Below are 8,672 nucleotides of genomic sequence, written 5' to 3' on the forward strand. Positions count from 1 at the left end.
TTGAAGAAGAAGAAGTTATAAGAAAGTGAAACATTATTTTCCTATATATATTTAGTAGTTTTAAATTTTAGTCTCATATTATTTACCATATAATTAGAATAAATTAATGTAGTTTGTTGCAAATACTAAGTGAAGTAAAATTGTTCTTCAAAAAGAAAAAAATTACCCATTGGTATTAAAAAAATTATTTTGTTCATCATGATACAGTTGAGTACTATTAGGAATCTAGGATATCACTTAATTGCCAAAACTACTTCAAAAGAACGTCTACAACTTTTGTCCTAACATTCCAAACGAATGACTTTTTAGATATTTATTTAAGGAATTTTTTTAATCAACTTAAAGTCCTAAATTTTAGATATCTAGTTTAAATATGAAAAAATTTAATAACCAAATTTCAACGAATTTCTAGGTCCTAAATTTTAGGAAAATAGTTAAATGACTATTTTATCTAGTATGAACTTTATTTTTAAAGGGTAAAAAAGGTAACGGTATTTCGCTAAGGGGATTTGTGCTTATATATATGGTTTAGATTTTCATTGATTTACTTTAAGTTGCAAATTTAAATTTTTTGTGAAACACAATTTTAAATAAAATATGTATGTGGTATTTTTTTATAAATATATACCTATTGAGATAGGGTATTGTAACGACCCAACCTGTCGTTTTGAGCCTTTGCGATCCGTTCAGCTATTTGAAGTGTTGAGTAGCTTCATGTAAAGTATTATGACTTGTGTGAATCGTCGGTTTTGGTTTCAGGTGTTTCAGAATTAGTTCGGAAAAATGAATTCCATGCTTGAAGCTTTAAGTTGGAAGAGTTGACCAAGTTTTACTTTTGTGTATTTAATCTCGTGGTTCCGTTAGGTCCGGATGGTAATTTTTGACATAGGCCTATGCCCTGATTTTAAATTGGAGGTCGCAAAGTGATTTAGCGTAATTTTCCGAAAAAAATATTAACCTTGAAAAGCTTTGAATTCCAAAATTTGGCCATAATAGGATTTTTGTTGATACCGGTCCCGATTTGGATTCTGAGAGTACAAGTAGCTTCGTAACAATATTTATGACTTGTGTACAAAATTTAAAGTTATTCTAAGGTGCGTAGGCACGTTTTCCGTTAGTTTTGAATTTTTTTTCAAAGTTTTGATTTATAAAGCTTGAATTTATAAAGCATGACCCGAGTTTGACTTTATGGTTAATGGGCCTGGACATTGGTTTTAAAAGTTTGTACAAGTCCATTTTGCTATTTGAAACTTGTCTGCAAAAATTTGGCGTGATTCAGAGTTGATTTGATAGGATTCGGACGCCTGGTTGAAAATTTTTGAAGTTCTTGAAATTTCTTTGAAAATCCATGCGTTTTGGCATTCAATTCTAAATTATAGGTGTTATTTTGGTGTTTTGATTGCCCGAGCGAGTTCGTATCATATTTAAGGACCTGTGTGTATGTTTGGTTGAGGTCCCGAGAGGTTCGGGCGAGTTTTGAATAAGTTTGAGCAATTCGGCACTTTGGGCCACAGAACCTCGAATCTGCAGGCTTGTTAGTTTGACTTCGGAAGCTTATATTTTATTCTATAAGTAATACGGAGATGATCTAAAAATGAAAGTTCTAGCCCTTTGAGTCTAGTTTCCAGAAAGTTAAACCATTCATCGTTTGGACATTTGTACAGAAAGTTATGATCGATTTACTGTCATGATCTAAAACTAGCACGTCGTGATGGCGCCTAACGTGGTACTAGGAAAGCCGAATTTCAGATAATATTCCCAACACTTTTAACGAAAAATGAATTAAAGCAGTTTCAATAATAAAAAGTTCTCATAAACGGGATAGAAAACCCAAAACATAACGCGGAAACTCCCAACATCTGAGTGTCACAGAGTACATGAGCATCTAAGTATCACAAGTCTGGGAAAATACTGTCTATCATAATCCGAAACTAAATACAATAAGTGGAAGGATAGGGAAGGAGAAACAAGGTCTTCGAACGCCGGCAGCTACCTCGAAATCTCCAAAAGGATCAACTGCATAGAGAATCAACACCCACCGTATTCGGAAACACCTGGATCTGCATACAAAGTGCAGGGTGTAGCGTGAGTACAACCAACTCAGTAAGTAACAAGACTATAAAGAACTGAAAGTAGTGACGAGCTTCACAATTATAGTTCAATTACAGTGATTTCAACATAGGAAGGTAGGCATGCTTTCAAATTCAATAAATTAGGCCGAAACAGCTACGTCATGACAAGTTTAAGTGAACAGAGTGTAATATCTTTCAGAAATTTCAAGACAATGATACATGGTAGCTAAGTGCAACAATAATAAAATCAAATGTATCCTCTCATGGCGTCAGTCACTCAGCCCTCCCACTCACTCAACATTCGCCACTCGCACTCAGTAGGTACTTGCGCTCACCGGGGTGTGTACAGACTCTGGAGGGGCTACTTCAACCCAAGTGCTATATCAAGCCAATCATGACATAAATCAATGAAACACACTGCGGTTTGCATCCCGATCCCATAAATATATATAGCCATAAGGCTCGTTGCAGTGTGCAACCCGATCCACATATATACAGCCATAAGGCTCGTTGCGGCATGCAACCCGATCCACATATAGACATATATCACTCACAGCTCGGCACTCAAGCCCCAACTCAGTCACCAACCTCTCCAGTCTCTCGGGCTCTCAAATCATGAAAAACAGCCCAAATAGAAATGATGTAATATATCAACAAGGAACAAAAGAGACTGAGATATGATATGCAAGTAAAATGGAGACTAAGTACAACCGCAATTTGGTAGATAATTTAACATGTAACACGGCCTCTATGGGTCCCTACAGTACCAGCACATAGCCTAAACATGATTTCTAACATGGTTACAGTTCATTTGTTATAACACATGGAGAATATACATATAGCAACAGGTTTTTCATCTATACAGTTCCATGGAATTTGACCAAGTCACAATTCCTACGGTGCACGCCCACACACCCGTCACCTAGCATGTGCGTCACCTTCAAACCAGTCACAAGACACATAATACGAGGTTACATACCCTCAGAACCAGATTTAGACTGTTACTTACCTCAATCCGAGCAAGTATCTACTCCAACACACCTTTGCTTCGCAAATCGGCCTCCAAATTCATCGAATCTATCCATAAACAGTACGATACAATCAACACGGGCTAAAGAAATCATTTCCACAAGAAAGTATGAAATTATTAATTAAAATTCAAAAATCGACTCAAAGTCGGGCCCCGGCCCACTTCTCGAAGTTCGACAAAAGTCACAAAACCCGAAAGCCCATTCAACCACGAGTCCAACCATACCAAATTATCAAAATCCGATACCAAAACGTCACCCAAATCCCCAAATCAAACTCTCTAAATCCCTAGCCTCAAACCCCCAATTTACACTTTAAATACACACCAACTAGGTGGAAAAATCAATGGGAAAACAACATTATTGATCAAAAACGAGCACAAGGGACGTACCTCAAGAATCCCCTCGAAAATCCTCTCAAAAATCGCCAAACCCGAGCTCAAAATGTTAGAAATGAAGCAAAAATCACGAACCCTTGTATTTAACTTTCTGTCCAGCACTTCCGCTTCTGCGGACACTTAACCGCATCTGCGGTGTTGCAGAAGAGACCAAAATTCTGCTTCTGCGGTGAACCACTGGAGTACGGCCTCCGCTTCTGCGGTCCTCTCCCCCGCATATGCGCAATCACAGGTGCGGAACTGCCCATCGCACCTGCGCAAACGTCCGCTTCTGCGCCCATCACTCCGCTCCTGCGACCACAGTCCTCCCCAAGCCTGGCCGCATCTGTGCTCCTCAGCTCGCACCTGCGATCAAAGATCTGCAGGTGCGATTACACCAGTAGAGTTCACCTTCAGCAATCACTCAACTTCAATTTTTTATCTATTAACCATCCGGAATCACTCCGAGGCCCCCGGGACCTCAACCAAACATACCAACAAGTCTTAAAATCCCATACGAACTTAGTCGAGCCCTCAAATCACATCAAACATCATCAAAAACATGAATCACACCCCAATTCAAGCCTATTGAAACTAAGGAATTCCAACTTCTACAAACAACGCCGAAAGCTATCAAATCAGGTCCGATTGACTCTAAATGTTGCGCACAAGTAACAAATGACCCCAAGGACCTACTCCAACTTCCGAAAATTCCAATCCGACCCCGATATCAAAAAGTCCACTCCCGGTCAAACTTTCCAAAAAATCAACTTTCGTCATTTCAAGCCTAATTCAACTACGGACCAAATCACAATCCAGACACGCTCCTAAGTCCAAAATCGCCCAACGGAGCTAACGGAACCATCAAAACTCCATTCCGGAGTCGTTTACACATAAGTCAACATTTGGTCAACCATTTTAACTTAAGCTTTCTATTATGAGACTAAGTGTCTCAATTTATTCTGAAATCTATCCGGACCCGAACCGACTAAATCGGAAAGTCACATAACAGATATAAAATACAGAATGAGCAGTAATTGGGGGGAATGGGGCTAGAACTCTCGGAACGATCGGCCGGGTCGTTACATTTACTGAAGACTGGTACTGTAGTTTTTGCTTGGAAAGCTGTTGAAGCAGGTCGCATCTTTAAAATGCACTTGCCTGGAAATAAGCTGAAACAGGTCGCATTTTAAATATGCGACCTGCCTGGGCAGAATGCTTAAGTTCGAGGGTTCGACATTTGTTCATTTTTAGAGTTTTAGACCTTGGTTTTGGGCGATTCTGGAGGGGTTATCCACGAGTTTGATTTTGGTAAGTGTTCTTTATCCGAAATTCATTATATTTCATGATTTACATAACTATTTTCATCATTAAATTAGTAGAAATCGGAAAAATTATTGAATATTTCAAAAATGTAAAATGAATATTTGAAGGGCGATTCGTTATTGGAATTTGATAATTTTGGTATGGTTGGACTCGTATCAGAATGAGTGTTCTGATTTCATGAATTTTTATCGGGTTCCAAGATGCGGGCCCGGGGTTGACTTTTGGGTTAACTTTTTAGAATAAAAATTGAAAGACAGTTTTTATTATACGGAATAGTTTCCTACGAATTTCAATTATTTTATAAAATTATGTTGTCTAGATTTGAGCCGTCCAGAGGACGTTTCCCGCTAGAAGGCCATTTTAGAGTGTCGGCCTAGCTTTGTTAAGGTAAGTGTCTTGTCTAACTCTGTGTGGGCGAAACCACCCCTTTGGATTTTAGATGATTGTGTTATTCGTGTTATGTGAAAGCCGTGTAGGCGAGGTGATGAGTGGGTACACGACCTATATGTGGTATTTGACTGGTTTGGGCCGTTAGGCTTCTTTCATGCAATTAATTGTAGTTATCGTTTCATGATTATATCTTTTGTTGTTAGAGTTGTTCCTATGTGCTTTACTTCAAGTTGTTAGCACATGTTCCATCCTTGTTGTCAAGTTCACCCTTATATGCTAATTGTTAATTGTAATTACTTGTTAATTCATGCTTTATCCGGTACATGCCTTAAGTGTTAATTGATTCTCAGAAATTATGTCTTGGTTTATGGATTGTCATTCCTTGCTATTTGATTTCGTGAGTTATCGTGTAACTTTTTCATCTGTTGTGACTTCTTTGTGTAGCCTTCTTATACCTTTTGATTTTGTGGTACACCGTAGTTGGTTGTAAATTGTTGCCTAATCTATGTTGCTTAGGGAGGGGGTTGCACGCTGCAACAATAATGAAAATGATGATATGTGTGGGATCTGGTTGCACGCCTTAACAGAAATAAAAATGATTATATAAAGGGATCGGGTTGCTCGCCGCAACAAATATGATTATTATTGTGTTAGAATGGGTTGCACGCCGCAACAGATATGATTATTATTGTATGGGATCGGATTGCACGCCGCTACAGATATGGTTATTATTGTATGGGATCGGGTTGCACGCCGCAATGGATGTACATGTTGTAATTGTTGTGATATTTAAGTTATTTCAGGTTGTGATTCTTCTAGTGCATTTTATGCTAGGACGGTTATTGTTGTTTCTTAAATTACTTCATTGTATTTTGATCGTATTTGATTAACTGTTAGTATTCTAATAATGGAACGATATGAACTTCTTGTGTGAGTCATGCATTTAGCATATTTAAATGAAATAATTCTTAAGGTGTTCCCCTTGTGTGTCTTTCAAAGATAAAACTCGCATCTCATTCTGCGTTTTACTAATTTAGATGGTTATTACATTTTTATTATAATTGATTTTCCCAAATTTACTCATCATCTTATTGTTGTGTAATTCACTTAAAAATTGTTATCATGTTTTACTCTAACAAATTTTATATTTAACTCACTAAAAATTTAATTGATGTCTTACTTTGTTTTAAATACGATATTTTACTTCACCTCATTTACTTCTAAACTTAGTTTGTCTGATACTCTATTTGCACAACCTCTCCTTTATTTTACTTTATTTGAATCCTAAATTAGGCTTAATATTTCGTTGACGCTTCACATTGAAATTCGTGCATTGGCAATGATTTGATTGATTGGGTTGTTATTGGTTTTTTCTTACTTGACCCATTCATATTTCATTCGTATCCCGACTATGTTGTTGCTTAATTACTTGGTTGCTTCCCGTTGCCATTCCTGTTCTCATTATTTTTACTATTGATGTTCTTTCCTTGCTAGCTTTATGTATCATTTTGCACAGGTTTACATGACCTGGCCTCGTCAGTACTCTAGCGAGGTTAGACTTGATACTTATTGGGTACCGCTGTGGTGTAGTCATCCTACACTTCTGCACATTTTTTTGCAAATCCAGGTACTTATGATTGAGTTGGTTGGAGACCTATGTTTGCGCTGCTGGAGACTTCAAGGTATACTTGCACGACGTTTGCATGCCCCGAAGTCACATTCTGTTGTATTTTATTTCCATTATCTCCTATTACTCCAAGACAATGATGTACTCCTTTGTATTAGTTACACTTAAGGCATGTGATTTGTACTACCGATTTTGAGATTTTGCAACTGAAGTTGGTTTGACTATGTCGTTACGGAAATTATTTAATTTATTACAGTTAAGATAGTTAAATTCCATTAGTGATCAGTATGTATTAGGCTTATCTAGTTCTAGATACTAGGTGCCATCACGACTTCCTCGGAGGGATTCTGGATCGTGACAGGTATATACGCACGTAAACTAAGACTAGTATGTTTAGAAATAATTGAAGGAAAGAAAAGTTCAACTTTGTCTCTCATGTTTCTCATTTTCAATGGCAAGTAATTAGGCTAACTAGCAACACCTTTTCTTCATCGCCACTGTCGTATAGATATGAAATTAAACTAAACTGCACTACTGAACTACTACTCACAAAAAAACAGGAAAACAAGGAACTTGCTTGAGAATTCTGCTCTGGCCAGCTTCTTCATCCAAATTTCCACCAGGATACAATGTGTGTGTATGTATGTGTTTTTTCTTGGGCGGGGGGTCGAGTTTTAGTCGTGGTTGAAGTGAACTAGCAATAACTTGGATAGTCCTGTTCGCAAGCAATTCGGTTAAGTAATACTCCAATAACTAAACTCCCAGAATAAACTAGAAAGAAAAGAGGAGAACTTTCGGGTCTCTCTTTCATGTTCCTTGGTTATATACTTGTATTCCTTGCCGATAAATGCAAGTATTATTCGTAAACACATAGGTTAACTCCCTTTGGGAACAGCTAGTAGCCTCATATCCGTTGAACCCACCCTAAAAAGGTGTACATACATCGGGTTGGTTCGGGTTTTTCAATTACCAAATCAAATTAAACTAATTGTGTCGGGTTATTAAATGTAAAGACCAAACCAAACCAATAAAAGTCGGATTTTTTAATCTCGGGTTTTCGGATTTTTTTTCCATAAAGTTTTCATAGCACAAAACATAGAATTTGCGTTCCAAATATTTCTTTAATCCTAGTAAGACATAACTATATAAGGTATTTTTCAAAAAAATAACATAAAATATGAGACACGTCATAGCATTGTACTAAAATATTCGACAATAAAGATAATAAAATCGCATAACATAAATAATTTTAATAAGCCATAATAAAAACAAACATAATTTAAAATTACTAGGTTGCTAAAATAAGTACGACTAATAAGTACTACTATTATTTATATGACTAAACACTGAAAAAACCATGAAAAAACTAAAAAAAAAAAAAAAATAGATATCCAACACTATTGCCATTTCTACTACAATTGAATTGAATGTCTTTTGCTAGCACTAATAATGATTTGATTTTGGTTTAGGATTTATTTGCGTTACCAATATTTATAGAATATCAAATTTATTGGAGCATTCAAAACTTATAAGTCCAGGTTTGAAATAATATGTTAAATGATAAAATTATAAAAGAAAATTAAAAAATATTTATAAAATACACTATAATTAGTATTTTTATGTATTAAATATAGTTAAAACTTATATACATGTAATGTCGGGTTGGTTTAGTTTCGGTTTGACTTTTTTTAGTTAAAACCAAATCAAACCAATTATGGTCGCCTTTTTTTTTCAACACCAAACCAAATCAAATCAAACTGTAGTCGGGTTTTTTCTCGGTTTGACTCGGATTATCGAGTTGGTGCAATTTGTCGGTTTTCTTTGTACACCCCTAAAAGACAGTTCAGTTTTA

The sequence above is a fragment of the Nicotiana attenuata genome, unplaced genomic scaffold (assembly GCF_001879085.1).
Source record: "Nicotiana attenuata strain UT unplaced genomic scaffold, NIATTr2, whole genome shotgun sequence".
NCBI classification, from domain to species: Eukaryota; Viridiplantae; Streptophyta; class Magnoliopsida; order Solanales; family Solanaceae; genus Nicotiana; species Nicotiana attenuata.